The sequence below is a fragment of the Dipteris shenzhenensis genome, chromosome 25, assembly GCF_047967505.1.
Source record: "Dipteris shenzhenensis isolate YYH24624 ecotype China chromosome 25, Dip_SZ_1.0, whole genome shotgun sequence".
NCBI lineage: Eukaryota > Viridiplantae > Streptophyta > Polypodiopsida > Gleicheniales > Dipteridaceae > Dipteris > Dipteris shenzhenensis.
Genome location: NC_141620.1, coordinates 19,325,458 through 19,344,912, shown reverse-complemented (window position 1 = coordinate 19,344,912; position 19,455 = coordinate 19,325,458). Strand labels below are relative to the sequence as shown.

The following is a 19,455-nucleotide window of genomic DNA, read 5'->3' as shown; positions in this document are numbered from 1 at the left end:
GCTAGGAGAAGCTAGCACTTGACACTTAGCACTTAGCAATGCTAGAATTGAGCACTTCGCACTCTCCAATGCTAGCACTTAGCACTTACCATGTCACTAATAACTTAGCACTCTATAATGTAGAACTTAGCGTGTAGCACTCTGCAATGCCAACACTTACCATTGTTATGGTAGCACTTAGCACATAAGACTCTGCAATGCTAGCACTTAGCACTTAGCCCTTATCACATAAGACTTACCACTTAGCACTTACCATATAGGACTCTACAATGCTAGCACTTAGCACTTAGTAGTATTATGACTCAGAACTTAGCAATCCTAGCACTTATCACTTAGCACTTAGCAATTCTAGCACTGAGCACTAAGAAATGTTAGTGCTTGGCAATTAGCACTTAGCAATTCTATCATTTATCTCTTTGCAATACTATCACTCAGAATTTAGGAATACTACACTTAGCAATTGGAATTTCTAGCACATAAGGAAAATTTTCATATTGCAAAGACCATCTCCTATGATTATATTACATAGGAGGATGTCATAGTGTAGATCCAAGAAGGTAGTTGTACATAGAATATCTCAACTTTGTGCACTTCAAGACAACTAAGTATAAGATTTATGCAGGCCTCACAAAAGAAGAAGATACCCTCTTGGCCTAGATTCTTGAAGTCTAGATGGAAGGGATTAAGGATGAAAATGTTATCACTTCTACCTTATCTCGAGTTCAAGTAAGATCATTAAACTTGGAAGCAATGTCTAGTATTTTGAAGAGTAAGCTCTTCTTCCCTTTTTGAAAGATTATTGTAGTTTTGTGTGTGTTTTGTTTCAATGTATAAGATGTATAGAAATAATTCTTTGTTTTCCTCTTTTGTATAACCATAAGATTTATATGAGAATGAAATAACGAAATGATAGAGTTTGACTCAACATAAAGATATGGGATCAGATTGTTGCAAAGTATCCTATTCTAGAGAATATGAGTCTTTGAAAGAGAAACTCCATAGAATTTTGTGTTTGAGAATATTATGTAATTTTAAAGTATTTATAACTTTTGTTTTGTTTTCTATGGAAAAAATAAGAGCAAAATCTACCACCCTAGAGTTCCTTTCTCCTAGCAAATTTATAGCTCATATGTAGAGTGCTAGGCTATACTGATGAAGAGGAGAAAAGGACTATAAATTGTATAAACTGTGATGATCCAATGAAGATATTTTAACCTTGTTATAATCCTCTAAGGGTAAAATCCTATAATATCTAATGCTGTGACATGAGGAATATCCCCAAAAATGATTATGAGCTAGTAATAGACAATATTGTTTATGGCTTTACATTGAAAGGGAGTGATAATCATATTCCCCTAGGTCATTGAAAATATATGCCATGGTATCCAACTTCAAAGAACACACATATGCTATTGCTACTATAAATAGATGGCTATCATGGCTCATAGAAACAATAATGATAGGGGTAATTTTTACAGGATCAACTTTCACATCTTAGCACTAGCTCATTTCTTGTTGATGCACGTTTTGGTGCTAATGACATATTGTACCTAAGTGACTACAATTATACACATATGAATATCACTACTCACACAAACAACATTGAAGAGTGAATGTTTTAGGTTATAAAAATCAAGATGTCAGTGCTAGTCCATTGCTTGTTGATACGATGTTTGATGCCAATGACTGCTCATACTTAAGAGCAAGAGAACAAACTAATAAGAGACAGTTTTCATTGCAACATTCATGGATAGGCACACAAATATCACCGATGGCTATGCATGTAGTAGCAGAGTCTTTTTCAAATCCATGAAGATGCATGAGATCATTAACACTATACAGAAAGGACTATCATTACCATGATGAGAGAAGTATGTATGTTATAAAATTGTACCTATAAATGCTATTCCATTGCTAGTATTTAATGCCAATGACATGTCATGCTTAGGAGGAAGAGCACTCACTAATAAGAGGTAGGTTTCACTGCAACATTGACAGCTAGCCACACAAGTAGCACCGATGGCTTTGCATATAGCATTCGATTCTATTTCAGTGCCATAAAGATGCATGAGGATCATTAAAGATATACATAGATGACTACAACTGCTCAAAAAAACAACACTGATGGGGAAGGTTTTCACGGGATCAAGCTTTACCTGTCAGTGCTAGTCCATTGCCTAGTGAGGCAACCTTTTCTCCCAATGTTTGGCCATGCTTAAGTAGAATAGCATAGACTAATAAGAGGCATTTTTCACCACAACATTCATGGCTAGCCGCACAAATAGCACCGATAGCTTTGCACTTAGTGGTTGATTCTATCTCAATGTCATCAAGATGCATGAGTGTTTTCAACATTATACATAGATTGATTCTTGTGGTCAGACAAAGAGCACCAATGAGGAAGGTTTTTATGGGATCGTTTGTTGATGCAATTACATGTTGAGCACCTTGGGGGTCATGCTTGCATTGCTAGCTACTTCTAAGTTTGAAGCCTTTATCATCTGGGACAGAGGAACCTAAAGATTTATCCTCTTGGGGATTCTCCCTCATGTTATCCCCTAAGTGTATCATCGTCTTACAGCATAGCTCAAATGATGTGGGATTCATAGCAAACAGATGATCATGCAGCTGGGTAGACTGGAATGTAGTGACTTGTAATGTTGGGCCGATTATAATTGTCACCATTTTGGGCATAGCAAGGCAGGTTTGGGGCCTCCCCAATCACTAGGTAGCTCTTCCACCAATACTTGATTCAGGGGAGTAATTCATGGTGGTGGTGGTTGAGGTCCTAGTACTGGCAGGGATAATGGAATATTTTGATCCGTAAATTGCCCTTGTATCTTAATGACATTGCACTAGAATTGATCGGTACATGCAAAGACATCGGTGCTATTTGTGTGACTAGCCATAAATGTTGTAGTAAAATCTGCCTCTTATTAGTGTGTGCTCTTCCTCTTAAACATGAACATCTGCCTCTTATTAGTGTGTGCCTTAAGAATACTATAGTACATGGAGTGTTCCATGAAGTGAAACTGGATGAAGTGCAAAGGAGAAGCCAGCACAATTGTGAGAAAATTAAAGGAGTTCGTGGTTTGCACAACATATGGAGCTTTTCAAACAACCAACTAATTAGAACGATAAAACTTTCTTGTTTCTATAGTGCGTGCATCATAGGGGATCATGACGATTGTGAGAACATTGCAACTACAAAGACATGGGATCGAGTTCACATTTTTCCTCTACATTCACATGGAGTCACAAAAAATGGAGAGACAAACGACTCACCATAGTTTGGGGAGAGTTTCAATGACCTCACTAACTGTTTGGAAGAGGTGGATAACTTTGGAATTGTCGGAAATTCTCGGGAGAACGAGGAAGATGACCCATACTTTCTGTTGCAGTGCACAAAAACCTAAGTACAAAGTTGAGGAAACATATATAAGAGTCTGCAATTACGAACTACTATATAAGAGTCTACAAACATGTGTATACTCTCATCTAGTAAGAGCTATTAAGTTCCAAATGCAACCTATGCCACAAGGAATGAAGGAAAAGAGTGTCTTCAAATTGGATTTAGACATGCATGAGCACATCTTGAGGTGTCTTGGAGTAGTGTATTGCAGGAAAACAATATGTCCACTTGTCCTACAAAATGGAATTTGTATTGAGACTGCCAACCACTGTGCTAGTTTTATTAAATTGTTTTTATAAATCCCAAATGATGAAACCCATGCTTATACTTTTTAGTGTATCCCAACAACCACCCTGTGGTTTCCCATAACAAAGCCACACATCCTACAAATCCATTCACCTTGTTATAATAGAAGCAAACCACCATGTTGGTGGCTATTCATATCCTAGTGCAAACCAACCACCGTGCTGTGGTGATAACTTATCCTGCACTACTACCGTGCTATCCCTACACTACTACCATGCTATCCTAAAATATGTTGCATAGTGCTATACTAAAATAGTGCCTTTTAGACTATTTATCGTTTTGTTAACCATTAGATTTCATCCCATGCTTTCTCTTAATATATCCCAACAACCACTGTGTTGGTTTCCCATAACGAATCCATTCATCTTGTAATAATAGAAGCAAACCACTGCGTTGGTGGCAGTTCATATTCTAGTGCAACATTTCACTAATCCTGCACTACTACTGTGCTATCCCTACACTACTATTGTGCTATCCCTACACTACTACCATGCTATCCCTACACTACTGCCATTCAAGAAATGTCTACAAGATTTTATTATGTCAAGAAAATTCCAAACTCCCAACTATCTTATCAACATCTCTATAGCAAGCATCCCCTAGCTGTGGAGGCTAGTCTACTGCACTATGGCTGACCTCTTTACACACTCAGATCACACACTGCTTTCTTGACTCTATTGACTTATACGCCCATAGTAACTCCTCCTTTTACTAGGGGTCCTCTTCATCCTACTATTTGTGCTCTATACATCTTCGAGCCTCTTTCATGTCCTACCAAAAGAAACCTACATCATGAGCTTGACAAGTACCTTAAAGGAGTAGAAAAAACAATAGCTAGGAAAATTAATAATCACCATCTATGTCGACTCCAAGTAATACACCCACCACCAAAGCATGTCCTCCTTATAGCTATTTTCCTCCTTCTTCAGGTTTGTTTCTATGAGGATGCCATCCAACATTGTTTTCAGATAGAACAAATTAAAAGCATTTCAAAGTCTTTTGGGTATGCCATAGATTCGCAGTAGTTGGACTGGTGTACAGAGTCTTGGGGCTAGATTTCATAATGGCTCTTAGTTGTGTCTACACTGTATTTAAATAGGGAGAGAGTTGTCTAATCTAAATCCCTATTATAAAGAGGAGACCAATTCTTGCAACAATGTTGTCATAGCAAACTATTCTAATGTGATATCAAAAGGCATGAATTGTGAGTGTATTTGAATTTATTTTAAACACCCATCACAAGTATGTAGCCCAGCAAAGATTTTATTTGGCCATGCAACAAGTATGAAGTTCGATCATGTGCAATTTTATTTGGCCACACGGTGTAGTTTTACCTCACATGCAGAAGTAAGTCCAATACTCTTTTGCATTAAATCCACAAGATGTGCACAATTTCTCAATACATTGTGGAAAGATATTGATTGATGTATTGCTTTAGTTTATGTTTTGTATCTTCTATATGAGAAAAATCTATATTGGGGAATCTGGGGATCCTAAAGTAGGACTTGGGGGATTCCCAAATTTTGCAATACGGTGTTTTTTTTGTTCTTGGGTCATTGTTTGCTTGAGTGTAGCCATTTTTTGTGAGGTTCAGGGACTTTTCTATATATGGGTATCTTGCATGACCCATAACTTATGCATTTCTCAACGGAATTTGGAAAAATTTGTCTTCAAGTTATAGTGCACATTCCAACTTGAACATGAGACTAAAAAATTATAGAATAAGGATTCATAATGAGACCGTTAAAGCATTATAAGTGCTATGTTGCCTATGAAGCATGCATTCTGAAGACTATAGGATATAGCAATTTAGTCAAAAACATAAAAACGTTGTTCTATACATACATGCAACCAAGTAATCATTCTAAAGTACACTACATGAGCTTCTCCTCAACCCAAGGACACACCTAAATGATATCATTATGCATGGGATAATGGGCCTCCAATGTTGTGCTAAAGTGATGCGTACCCATTTGAGGGCACACTCAATAACTTTCTTTTGATTTGTTGAAAACCAAAATGGATTGAAAATTTGGAATCCAAACTATTGGGACTAGTGCATGATGGTCTTAAAACATTGATAGTTGTTGGTATTGGTATCTAGATTCACTTTAAAATGGAAGAAGTTGGAAAAGTGTAATTTGTGCATGTGCAAAGATATTTTAATAAATCCAACACTATTTACAATTTTGAATTGTTCCTTTTTCCATTCACTTGCTTGGTATATGGCTCATAAGCATGCCAAAGGTCATTGCATTTAATAATACACAACATCAAACCCGATAGCATGCCCTTTGGCCATTTTGTGTTTTGAAGCATTTTAGGCCACATTGCACTTATTTGGGATATCCAATTCTGCTGACGTGTATCATCGGATGGGGGAAAATTGAAGGCTAAAATTTTGCTATTCCCATGAATTTCAAATTTTCACACCTCCCGCCCACCAAATCTTGGAAGATTTAAATACTTGCGACCTTCTCTTGCTCTGCAAATGAAGTGCAACCTGCACACACCTCGATGTGACCTTGCACAGAATTTGGTTTCCCATTGTCTTCTTTTGGGTAAGTTGTCTTCTATTCTTTGCTTGCCTCACTAGCTAGCTTCTGTGGGTGTATTCTAGATTGATCATGGCCATGGCTTCAATGGCAACATGTAGCTCATCATGGCTTGCAAGAGAAGCAGACAGAAACTACGAGATAGGAACGCCAAAAAGCCAAATTATGGCACAAGGAATAGAGTGCAGCTCAAGGAAAGCGCTGGCATAGTATCAAATCGACAACGGAATGCACTTTTGCAACATCTTCGAAGGGAGAAACAATGAGAACACAGAAGACTCCTTACATAGCAGTAGCAAGAAGCGGTTGCAGAATGAGCTATGGTGTCATGATTGAGAGTGCTCTCAACGGAAGCAAGAACGGAAGAAGGAGAGAGAGAGACAGAGAGCCACATAAGTTTTGGTGGGTGCAGAACCACCCTAATCTTCTTTTTCATTCATTTATATATGTGTTTGAGTATTGTACATAACCGGGGTTAAGGCACAGTGACCTTTAACCCCCACAACCTCCCACTTAAAGGACAATGTGCCTTTAAGGGAGAATAACTAGTGAGCATACTATCCAATGCCCATCAATACACGACAATACTCAAACCGCTGACTAGGTAGACTCTTCGTCAGCATATCTACAGGGTTATCATCTGTATGAACCTTGACAAGCTCTATGCGCTTGTCCTCAAGTACCTCCCTGATGAAATGGTACCTGACCTCAATGTGTTTGGTCTTTGCATGAAAGACCGGATTCCGTGCTAGCTGAATAGCACTCATGGAATCACTATGCAATGTCGGTACACCTGTATGAATCCCCAAATCTCCCACTAGCTGATCAAGCCATATAGCCTCCTTGCAACCCTCTGTGGCTGCAACATACTCAGCCTCTGTGGTAGACAAAGCAACGCACTTCTGTGCGCGAGACATCCACGACACTGCACCACCTGCAAAGGTGAACACATAACCAAAAGTGGATCTCCTACTATCCACATGCCCTGCATAGTCTGAATCTGTGTACCCAAGTACACGCATGTCTCCTTTACCAAAGCAAATGCACATCTCCTTGGTACCCTTCATGTACCTCATGATGCACTTAACTGCCTCCCAATGCCTCTTTCCTAGATTAGCCATATATCGGCTAACAACTCCCACTACAAATGCAATGTCTGGTCTAGTAGCTATCATAGCATACATAAGACTCCCAACTGCTGATGCATAAGGAACCTTGGCCATCATGGCCCTCTCCTCATCTGATTTGGGACTATCTGTATGACTCAGTTTCACATATGGAGGCAATGGAGTACTCACTGCCTTCCCCCCCTCCATATTGAAACGCTGTAATACTTTTGTAACATACTCTTTTTGTGAAAGCCAAAGGAGCTTCCTACTCCGATCACGCGTGATGCGCATACCAAGAATATGACCTGCAAATCCCAAATCCTTCATATCAAAGGCCTCATGCAACTTGGCCTTTAATGCATCTAGCTCATAAGTATTCTTGCTAGCCAATAGCATATCATCCACATATAGTGCCAGGATTATGAGGCTATTATCCTTAGCCCTTTTAGTGTAGAGGCAGTGATCAATTTCACTCCTTCTAAAACCCTGGGACCGAATGAAAGCATCAAACTTCTGATACCATTCTCTAGGTGCTTGCTTAAGACCATAGAGACTCTTTTTCAGCTTGCAAACTAAATGCTCTTTGCCCTTTTCTTCAAAGCCTTCCGGCTGCACCATGTAAATTTCGTACTCCACCAGGTGCAGAGTTACTGACAGCTGTACGGAAGGTATCCCATGAGGATGGCAATGAACATAAGAGAAATATTGCCTTAGTCTCCGCATCAAAATTCATTTTCTGAGCCTAAAGCTGGCTGAAAATAATATTGAATTCATTCAAGTGAGAAGCAATGGAGACCCCTTCCTTCATCTGCAGCTCAAACAACCTCTTCATGAGGTAAACTTTATTAGAGGCAGTTTCTTTTTCATAAGTGGCACACAGTTTCTTCCACAAATCTTCCGTAGTCTGCTCATTTACTACTGTGAAATAAACTGATTCTGCAAGATGAAGTCTAATAGTAGACTTTGCTAATGCATCCAACTCATTCCAATCATCCTCAGACATATTTGCAGGCTTAGCTTCAATCCCTGCCAAGGGTTTAATCTGCTTCTTTTGAATAAGCACATCCCTTATTTGTTCTTTCCACAAAGAAAAGTTTGTCCCATCAAACTTTTTAATGCTGAAAAACTCCTTTTCAGACGTGGAAGAGGATGCCATGATGCAAATGAAACAAAATCCCAAATGCTAGTGCCTGCAAGAGAGAATCACACCAAATACCAGGTGCACCCAAATGTGTATGCCACAATAGAGTGAAATATCACCAAAACTCAAAGCTCAAAGCATCAAAAGATGCATCTGACTCATGTGCATATACTATGCATCCATATGAGCAAATCTAGCCCAAAAGAAAATGCCAATAAGTGCCAAATGACTCAAGCATAAACACCGTCCACTGGCATATGCATCAATAATATCTCATCCAAGAGAGCATAGCACTATCAGTGCATCACCTACAATGTGTCAAAGCTGTCCCTCATCTTAAAATAGCATCCATGTGCAAAGCGTCCATAAAAAAATAGCATCCCACAAGGCAATTTGGGCCTATCAGCGCATCCAACAAGGACCGCAATGCATCCAAATGGCCTATAAATCATCCACTGCAACCCAATGCATACCACGAATGAGCGCACACTGCTCAAACTGCAACCAGAGTGATCTGCATAAGGTATGCTCAAGAAATCATAGTCCCACGGTAATGAGTGCTACTGAGAATAGAACCTGAGATGCTTCAAAACATGGGCGCCATTGCATAATCGGACTCAGCAAGAAAATCTGCAAATATCTCTCTTCTGCCAGAACTCCAAAATCCTAACCGATGAGTGAGAAATGGGAGTCAACACTTATCCACTGCCATGTGGCATAAATCTAAGGTTTCAAAACCTTAGTATGAAAAATGCATAACAGAGAGACGAAATCGAATACACAGAGATCTATAACTCTGAAAATCCTCCACCAAATCGCGCAAGAACTGATAGGTAGGGGTTTTTGGGCGTCCGGAACGCAATGGGACAGACGGTTTTGGAAACCGTGGTCTCAATCACTGGGTCCAACACACGGACTGAAAAACGTTTTTGGAAACAGAGCTATCTGTAAACTCCACCGGAGTGCGAATGATGAGCAACATAGAAGTTTTAGGACCTCCTGAGTCCACCGGAACTGACAGATCTGCAAATGGTTGCTCCAAACTTGAGTTCCAACACCCGGGCAAAAAAACGCAGGAACTGACACAGTGAGTCAGAAATCCACTGAAATGATCCCAGATTCAAGAATGAAGGTGTTTCCAGGCTCCTGAAGTAATGTGGACACCAAAAGCAAGCAATAGTTACCTCTACAAGTCAATACGGAGTCTCTGTCATCGAACGGAACAGGGAAAAGCTCAAAAAACGACTTTTTCTTTGAAAGCTCTTAACAGGCTCTCAAAACCACTTCGCAAAGCCAAAGTGACTTTTCCAAAGGTTCCTCCAAGGTCTCTGCACACTCGGATGCAAGTAAAGTCACCCACAAAGCTTCCCACAGAGCTTCTCCTTCCTCCCACAGAGCTGCTGAGCTTCAAAGCATTCACGCACGCTCAGCTAGATCACCCGGGCTCTGATACCAGTTGAGAGTGCTCTCAACGGAAGCAAGAACGGAAGAAGGAGAGAGAGAGACAGAGAGCCACACAAGTTTTGGTGGGTGCAGAACCACCCTAATCTTCTTTTTCATTCATTTATATATGTGTTTGAGTATTGTACATAATCGGGGTTAAGGCACAGTGACCTTTAACCCCCACAATGATTGGTGGGAGCATTTGAGGCAGCAACACCAGGCAATTCAGGTGATTATCAGTCTCGAGTCTTCGCAAGCTTTATCCTACACCCTAAAGTTCGTAGACTAATAACCCTACCAATACCTCGGGAGATACATGCCCAACAGGCGATGCTCTCTAACTTGAGAAAGGGCCTACAGAAAGTGAAAGGGGTGCATATCTTAGATCAACTAGCTACAAACAAATTGACATTAGCTATGTTGGTGTCCCCTAAAATAAAGGAGAAATGGATTGGGTGCACAATGTCGAAGATGTTGTCAATCAAGAGGACCGTGGCTCTAGCAGTTGAATGTAGAGCAAAAGCAATGCATGATCATCCCGATCAGAGAAGTCTGTGGGCTTTAATAGAATGCAAGAAAAGGAGAGATAGCCTAAGTACGACAGTCATTGCTACAGTGACGATGAGAGTTTCTCCAAATAGAAAGGACATCTATAAGAAGCGGACGTGACGAAAGGTGTTTGAGGAGCACATCATACACATGCTAGATACAACGCAGGTTAAGGGTGCCTAAACTAGCCCGATGGTTGTTTTTTATTGAGCTTTGGTATAGTTTACTTGTTTCTTTTCTTAAACTAAGCTTGGACTATGTGATTGTCCTAAACTAGCCCGGTGGTTGGGACATCATGCAACTGTAGGCTTGTTTAGCTTAATTGCCAGTGGTGTGATTGTCCTGAACCAGCATGGTTGAACAGACATTAGCTATTGTCCTGAACCAGCATGGTTGAACAGACATTAGCTATTGTCCAACCCGATGGAATGGTTGAGCAAAAATTAATAGCAATATATTTTACAATATATTATTATTTTACTAAACCAACCCAGTGGTTGGAACACCATGCAACTGTGGTTGCTTCAACTCAATCACCAGTTATGTGATTGTCTTGAACCAACGTGGTTAAACATACAGTAGTTATTGACTAGGCCAATGGTTGAAATTATTGTGTTTCTTAGTACTTAAATTCATTAAATTTAATTTTCTGCTATTCGGGTCATATACCACTGTTAAATTGTGGAATTCAGAAATGAAAAGCAATATATTGATATTTTCTAATGGTGAAATTCAGAAACGAAAAGAAATATACTTGTTATTGTCTAATATGTGAAGTTGAGACCGTCGGGCTAAACCATCCCAGTGGTTGAAACTATGACAGTGTCCTAAACCATCCCAGTGGCTAAAATTGTGACTATCCTTAACATGTCCTAAACTAGCCCAGTGATTGAGATTGTGATTGTCCAAGACCAGTGCGGTGGTTGCAAATTTTTTTGCTTCATTATATACTTTAATTAGACTGTGTTTTGTATTCTTTTAGTGGTAGCAAAAAGTGGGCTCATTATTCTGTTGTTCCTGCATGTTGAGTCAGCAGTAGACATAGTTGTATCTCAAGTTTGTGGATCAGAATCCAGACATTTCAATTTGGTAGAAGAGCTTTTTGTAAGCCGTGGTGGCATCAGGAAACTCAAAGATAGGAATGTTTGTTGTTGCAAAACACACATAGACTTTCACCTGGCCCGACAATCTATGAATGACTTGAGATCTGGTTGTGTTGGAGCATTGCTCCATGGGGATTGATTCCCATGCCTCCCCAATGAATGCGCAATCTGTAGGCCACATGGATCCTCATCATGTGTTCCAAGGGAGGGCAAGTTTTTTAGACTGAGGTCTCTGTGGGAGCCAATGGTTTGTCCAAAGGGGGACCGTGAGTGGCACAGGATTGATTGCATTCACGGCACATGCAAGCATTGCAATTTGAAGCTGAAAAGGAAGACATTCAATGTCTGTCCAAATGAAATGAGGGAAGGCAACCACGTTGCTCTAAAATGGAGATTTAAAAATGTCGATGTTGAAGGATCCAATAAAAAGAGATGGCTATTGTCATGTAAGAGGACCTAGCCAAGGGAGCTTGTAGGTCACATGGTCCAATCCATCCCAAAATATGTGCTTCACAATTTCATGGCTAGCTGGTAGGATAAGCAGTTCAGGATGTGCCTTGCCAATTTCCCCCTGACACTATTATATCTGTGATAGATTTTGCAAAAAATTATTCTTTTCAAGAACAAGATGAGATACAAAGTGCTCACTAGTACAACAAGCAGATAATAATTCTTGTGCATATCACGTATACTCATTTTCTTGATTCTTCCATGCCTGCCTAGAGTACATATTCTTGTTTCAAAGGTAATTTTAATTAATATATGAGAAAAGAAATTAATTTTTAAATCACAAACAATCTTGCATAATGGATAATCTGTGAATAAAATTATTCTTTTCAAAAAACTTTGAAAAATGATACATACAAGTTAAAATTCATGAAATGCTAGATCAACCAAAATAGGTAGCGGAGTATGGTCATGTGAAAAAGGAGTCACAGATAACTTATAATTTTCTCATAGTTTTTGAAATATATACTTTATCAGCAGATAGAAAGTATTGTGTGTCTTAGTAAACAACCATATGTTTCTAGATTCAACGTTTTTAGTGTAGACTTCAAATTTCTTAAAGAAATTGTAAATGTGGAAATATTATATACTACGATGCCAAAGGTTATGAACATATTACTTTATTAAGTTTAAATTCACACAAAAATTAGCATATTAAGTTTCAATCAATTTGTTGAAAGTAGTTCAAGAAGGAAGTAATTGAAATATTTATTTTTATTTTTTTATATTATATTAATTTTCAACTTTTTAAGAGCATGTAGGTGAGGGAAGTAGCTACAATTGTTTGGGTTCAGAATAGGTTTATAGAAATCATAATAGGCCTTCCCTCAATCCATGCTAGAAAGGAAACCTTGATGAAATCTTTGTAATTTTACAAGATTTCATTTGTTTGACTATTGTTTTTATGAATATCGACTATCGCCATTGCTTGGATGACATTAAATAAAGTGATTAATTGGATAGACCCTGAAAATATTATTTTGTAATAAATAGACAAGATTGCATTATCTCTATGCCTAGGGCATCGAATCTTTTCTCATAAGTAAATTTGATCAATCTATGAGAAAATCAATTCAATTTCAAATTGTAAATGATCTTGCATGATAGATAAATTATCTAAATAAAATAAGAATCTTCTGCCAACAATGTTGCATGTAGGGGCACTTTCTACACATGTTATCATGATATAATCCATTGTAAGTGAAGAGCTATGAATTGGAATAAATATTTAAGAAATCAAACCATATCAATGAATTGAATCAAAATATGTGCACAATAAAGAAAACCTTCCCACTCTAAAAAGATCATTAGTAACAACTAGCAAATATAGATACCGTTGAAAGAAACATAATTCTTGGTGATTACCTGAATGGACACTACTAAAGATTACATAATTCTATAAGAAAAAAAAGTATGAGATGAAATCACAAGTTACACACTTTTGTGTATACCTTTCAAATTAAAGCTAGTCCATTACTTGCAGATGCTTCATCTGACACCAATGATTGCTTATGCTTTAGTGGACTAGTGCATACCAATAGAAGGCAAGTTTCACTAAAACATTCATTACTATTGGCACAAATAGCACCGATGGCTTTGCATGTAGGAATGGATTCTGTAACAATGCCACAAATATGTATCATGATCAATAAGGTTAGTGATGCGAGAAGCTTTTAGGTAATCAAATCCTCATACCTATGAATGTAGCAAGGTTCTACAACATTCATGCTTGCTTGCACAAATGGCACCAATGGCTTTGCATGCAAGGGCAGTTTTTGTAACAATGAGACAATCGGGCTCAATTCAGTAACACTTTTATTGGTGGAAATTATCATACTTAGGGATCAATTGGACTTAAATGGGCTTAATTGGAAGAGCACATAGCAAATTTAGGGATCAAATTTTACGAGCCAATGCTAGTTCATTCTTGTTAATGCAACCTTTGATACCAATGACTCCTCATGCTTAAGAGGGATAGCACACAATATAAAAGACAATTTTCACTGCAACATTCATGGCTAGCCACACAAATAGCACCGATGGATTTGCATGTCATGGTCAATTCTATTTCAATGCCATGAAGATTCATAATGATCATTAAAACACTATACATAGATGACTATCACTTCTCAAAAAAAAAACACTGATGAGGAATGCTTTTATAGGATAAAATGTTACCTGTTAATGCTAGTCCATTGCTTGATGATCATGTAATGGTTGATGCCAATGATTGATAATTCTTAAGAGGAAGAGCACACACCAATGACATACAGTTTTCATTACAACATTCATGGCTAGTTGCACAAATAGTACCAATGGATTTGCATGTAGCGGTTGAATACGTATGAAGATAATTAACACTATAGATATACACCATCATTGTAAATAGATGGCTATTTCTCATAGAAACATCACCTATACAAGAAAATTTTTTGGGATCTGACATTACTTGTCAATGCTAGTCCATTGCTTGTTGATGCAACCTTTGATACCAATGACTTCTCATTCTTAAGACGAAGAGCACACACTAATAAGAGACAATTGTCACTACAACATTCATGGCTAGCTGCACAAATAGCACCGATGGCTTTACATGTAGTGGCCACTTTTGCTTTTACTTCTGCTTCAATGCCACAAAGACGCATGATGATCATTATCACTCTACATAGAGTGGCTATCATTGTACAATCATGACTATCACTACTCACACACAACAACATTGATGATCGAAGTTTTTTAGACATCAAATTCTACCTGTCAGTGCTAGTCCATTGTTTGTTGATGAAACCTTTGATGCCAATGACTCCTCATGCTTAAGAGGAAGAGCACACACTAATAAGAGACAGTTTTCACTGCAACATTCATGGCTAGATGCACATATAGCACCGATGGCTTTGCATGTAGCGGTTGATTCTACTTTAATATCACAAATACACATGAAGATCATTAACACTATACATATATACTATCACTATAAATAGATGGCTATTGCTCATAGAAACAACACTTATATGGAAAGGTTTTATGGGATCTAACTTTACCTGTCAATGCTATTCCATTGCTTTTTGATGCAACCTTTGATACCAATGACTTCTCATGCTTAAGAGGAAGAGCACACACTAATAAGAGACAATTGTCACTGCAACATTCATGGCAATGGCCACTTCTGCTTTTGCTTCAATGCCACAAACAAGCATGAAGATCAATAGCACTATACATATATGGCTAGCATTGTACAATCATGATTATAACTACTCACACAAAACAACATTGATGATGAAAGTTTTTTAGACATCAGATTTTACCTCTTAGTGCTAGTCCATTTCTTGTTGATGAAACCTTTGATGCCAATGATTCCTCACGGTTAAGAGGAAGAGAACACACTAACAAGAGACAATTTTGACTGCAACATTCATGGCTAGATGCACATATAGCACCGATGGCTTTGCATCTAGCGGTTATTCTGCTTCAGCATCACAAATACACATGAGGATCATTAACACTATACATCTATACTATCACTGTAAATAGATGGCTATTGCTCATAGAAACAACACCTATACAAGAAAATTTTATGGGATCTAACTTTACCTGTCAATGTTATTCCATTGCTTGTTGATGCAACCTTTGATACCAATGACTTCTTATGCTTAAGAGGAAGAGCACACACTAATAAGAGACAATTGCAACCACAACATTCATGGCTAGCTACACAAATATCACCGATGGCTTTACATGTGGTGGCCACTTCTACTTCTGCTTCAATGGCACAAACAAGCATGAGGATCATTAGCGCTATACATAGATGAAACCTTTGATGCCAATGACTCCTCACGCTTAAGAGGAAGAGCACAACTAATAAGAGAGTTTTCACTGCAACATTCATGGCTTGATGCACATATAGCACCGATGTCTTTGCATCTAGTGGTTGATTCTGCTTCAATATTACAAATACACATGAGGATCATTAATACTATACATATATACTATCACTGTAAATAGATGGCTATTGCTTATGGAAACAACACCTATACGGGAAAGTTTTATGGGATCTAACTTTACCTGTCAATGCTATTCCATTGCTTGTTGATGCAACCTTTGATACCAATGACTTGTCACGCTTAAGAGGAAGAGCACACACTAATAAGAGACAATTGTCACTACAACATTCATGGCTAGCTACACAAATAGCACCGATGGCTTTACATGTAGTGTCCATTGCTGCTTCTGCTTTTGCTTCAATGCCACAAACACGATTGAGGATCATTAGCACTATACATAGATGGCTAGAATTGTACAATCATGATTATCACTACTCACATAAAACAAGATTGATGATGGAAGGTTTTTATACATAAAATTTTACTTGTTAGTGGTAGTCCATTGCTTGTTGATGAAATCTTTGATGCCAATGACTCCTCATGCTTAACAGGAAGAGCACACACTAATAAGAGACAGTTTTCATTGCAACATTCATGGCTAGATGCACATATAGCACCGATGGCTTTGCATGTAGCAATATATTTTGCTTCAAATACCACTGTCACAGATGCATGGGGATGATTAACACTACATAAAGATCATCAATATCATAGCCAACTTAAACACCATAGATGAGGGATGTCTTTATAGGATCAAATTTTAACTATGAGTGCTAGTGCATTTCTTGTTAAGGCAACATTTGATGCCAATGATTGCTCGTGTTTAGGAGGAAGAGCACACACTAATAAGAGGTAATTTTCACTACAACATTCATGGGTAGCCACACAAATAGCCCCGATGTCTTTGCATGTACTGATCAATTCTACTTCAATGTCATTAAGATACATGAAGATTATTAACACTACAAACATATGCTATTGCTTCTATAAATGGCTATCATGGCTCACAGAAACAATATTGATAAGGGAAGATTTTATGGGATATTCAACTTTCACATCTTAGCACTAGCTCATTCCTTGTTGATGTAATCTTCCACACCAATGACATATTGTACATAAATGACGATTATTCGACATAGATGACTATCGCTACTCACAAGAACAACATTGAAGAGTGAATTTTTTAGGTTATAAAAATGAACCTATCAATGCTAGTTCATTGCTTGTTGATGCAACATTTGATGCGAATGATTGCTCATAATTAAGAGGAAGAATACTAACTAATAAGACAATTTTCACTGTAACATTCATGGCTAGCCACACAAATAGCACCGATGGCTTTGCATGTAGTAGTAGAGTCTGCTTCGATTCCAGGAAGATGCATGAGATCATTAACACTATACACATAGGACTATCATTAACATGATGAGGGAAGTATTTACGTGATGAAAGCATACCTGTCAATGCTATTCCATTGCTAACTTTGATGCCAATGAGTTGTTATGCTTAAGAGGAAGAGCACGCACTAATAAGAGGCAGTTCCCAATGCAACATTCATGGCTAGCTGCACAAATAGCACCGATGGCGTTGCATATAGCATCCGATTCTACTTCAGTGCCATAAAGATGCATGAAGATCATTAAAGCTATACAAAGATGACTACCACTTGTCAGACAAACAACACTGATGGGGAAAGTTTTACGGGATGAAGCTTGACTTGTCAATGCCAGTCCATTGCTTAGTGATGCAACCTTTGATTCCAATGACTATTCATTCTTCAGCAAAAGAGCACACACTAATAAGTCTAGGCAATTTTCACTACAACATTCATAGCTAGCTGCACAAATAGCATCGATGGCTTTGCATGTAGTGGTCGATTATGTTTCAATGTCATCAAGATGCATGAGTGTTTTGAACATTATACACAGATTGACTATTGTGGTCAAACAAACAAAACCATTAATGATGAGGAATGTAGTTTACCTATCAAAGCTAGTCCATTATTTGTTGATGCAACTGTTGATGCCAATCATTGCACATGCTTGAGAGGAAGAGTACACATCAATAAGAGACAAGTTTCACTACAACATTCATGGCTAGCTGCACAAATAACATCGATGGCTTTGCACGTAGCGGTCGATTCTGCTTCAGTTCCTTAAATAGAGCTAAATTAAACGATGAAAATTTTTATGGGATCAAATTTTACTTGACAGTACTAGTCTATTGCTTGTTGATGCAACTGCTAATGCCAATGACTCCTCATGCTTAAGAGGAAGAGCACATACTAATAGGAAATAGATTTCATTGCAACATTCATGGCTAGCCACATAAACATCACCGATGGCTTTGCATGTAGCAGTAGATTTTGTTGGATTGCCATGAAGATGCATGAGGATCATTAATATTGTTACATAGATGATTTACCCCACTATATGTGAATTTGACGGAGCATTTCAATACAACACCCATAAAGAAAGGAGGAATGGCTTGTGAAAGGTGGGTGATGGCCGTGGAGTATGGGAGAGGGGAGGAAGCTTGAACAGGAAGGGCGACCCCATTGTGGGAGTAACTGAAACAGGTCATGTATTGTTTGTGGTAAGCACTGAGAGCGCCGAAGCAAAAGCAAGAAGAGGTGCTGGTGCAACACGCAAAGAGATGAGTTGACGGCATTCATAATGATTTAGAGTGAGCCATGCTAGGTAGGGGACGGCTTCAAGGAAGGGAACCTGAGGGCATTTACACACTATGGCTACCTCCCAAGCAATAATTGAGTCTGCACTGAGGGTGGGCTACCGCTGTGGCAAATCTTGGTCGTCCATCAGCCTTGGGCATGCCCACGGGTGGTACACACTATAAACTCCCGGCCATGGGCTAGACACAAAGAATGTGGTTACATGTGTGTGTGTGTGTGTGAGAGAGAGGAAGGCGACGACGTCGAGGGTGGAAGCGCTGGTCTTCATGGTGTTGCAGGAGACCACGAAGAAGATTTTGAGAGCCTGAAATCCGTATAGCCAGGCATCTGCTTAAATAGAGAGATATGCTGACGAGCAACCCGTTGATCAACACGAGCAACCCGTTTCCTTTCCTCTGTGCAACCCGTGATCCTCTCCTCTGAGCAAAGGTGACAGACAGGGTGATACGTTACAAACCCAATCATTCTTCATCATTCTTGCCCCAGTTTCCTATTGTTCTTCATCATTCTTGCCCCAGTTTCAATAGACCCTGTAATTGTTCGTGGGAACCTTGCTCCGCTATACAACTCCGCCCATCGACATTAATCTTGATTCTAGCTAGGTCCTATCGCGGATGCCTTTTGCCTTGTGTTGCCAAATACAGGTTGCTTGAGTTGGCGGTCTTCCTGGCGCTCATATAGACCTCCCACTGCCCGTTGTCATCATGAGTACTGCTTTCTAGGGATGTTCAAGGGCGCACTGTTAATCAACCTGGAA

General features: G+C 38.8%; 1 protein-coding gene and 1 long non-coding RNA gene across 2 annotated transcripts in view; one reads left to right on the top strand and one right to left on the bottom strand.

Annotated features, from left to right (window-relative positions):
- LOC147885558 (uncharacterized) overlaps nucleotides 1-15,034 on the bottom strand; it is a 36,819-nt gene extending 21,785 nt beyond the window's left edge. Inside the window, exon 1 of the long non-coding RNA XR_015543490.1 lies at nucleotides 14,880-15,034. This is a non-coding gene — a long non-coding RNA (uncharacterized LOC147885558). The remainder of the gene's footprint in view (nucleotides 1-14,879) is intronic.
- The window catches only part of LOC147885557 (uncharacterized), a 91,384-nt gene that overhangs the window by 47,860 nt on the left and 24,069 nt on the right, over nucleotides 1-19,455 (top strand). The gene's annotated exons all lie outside the window — the stretch shown is intronic.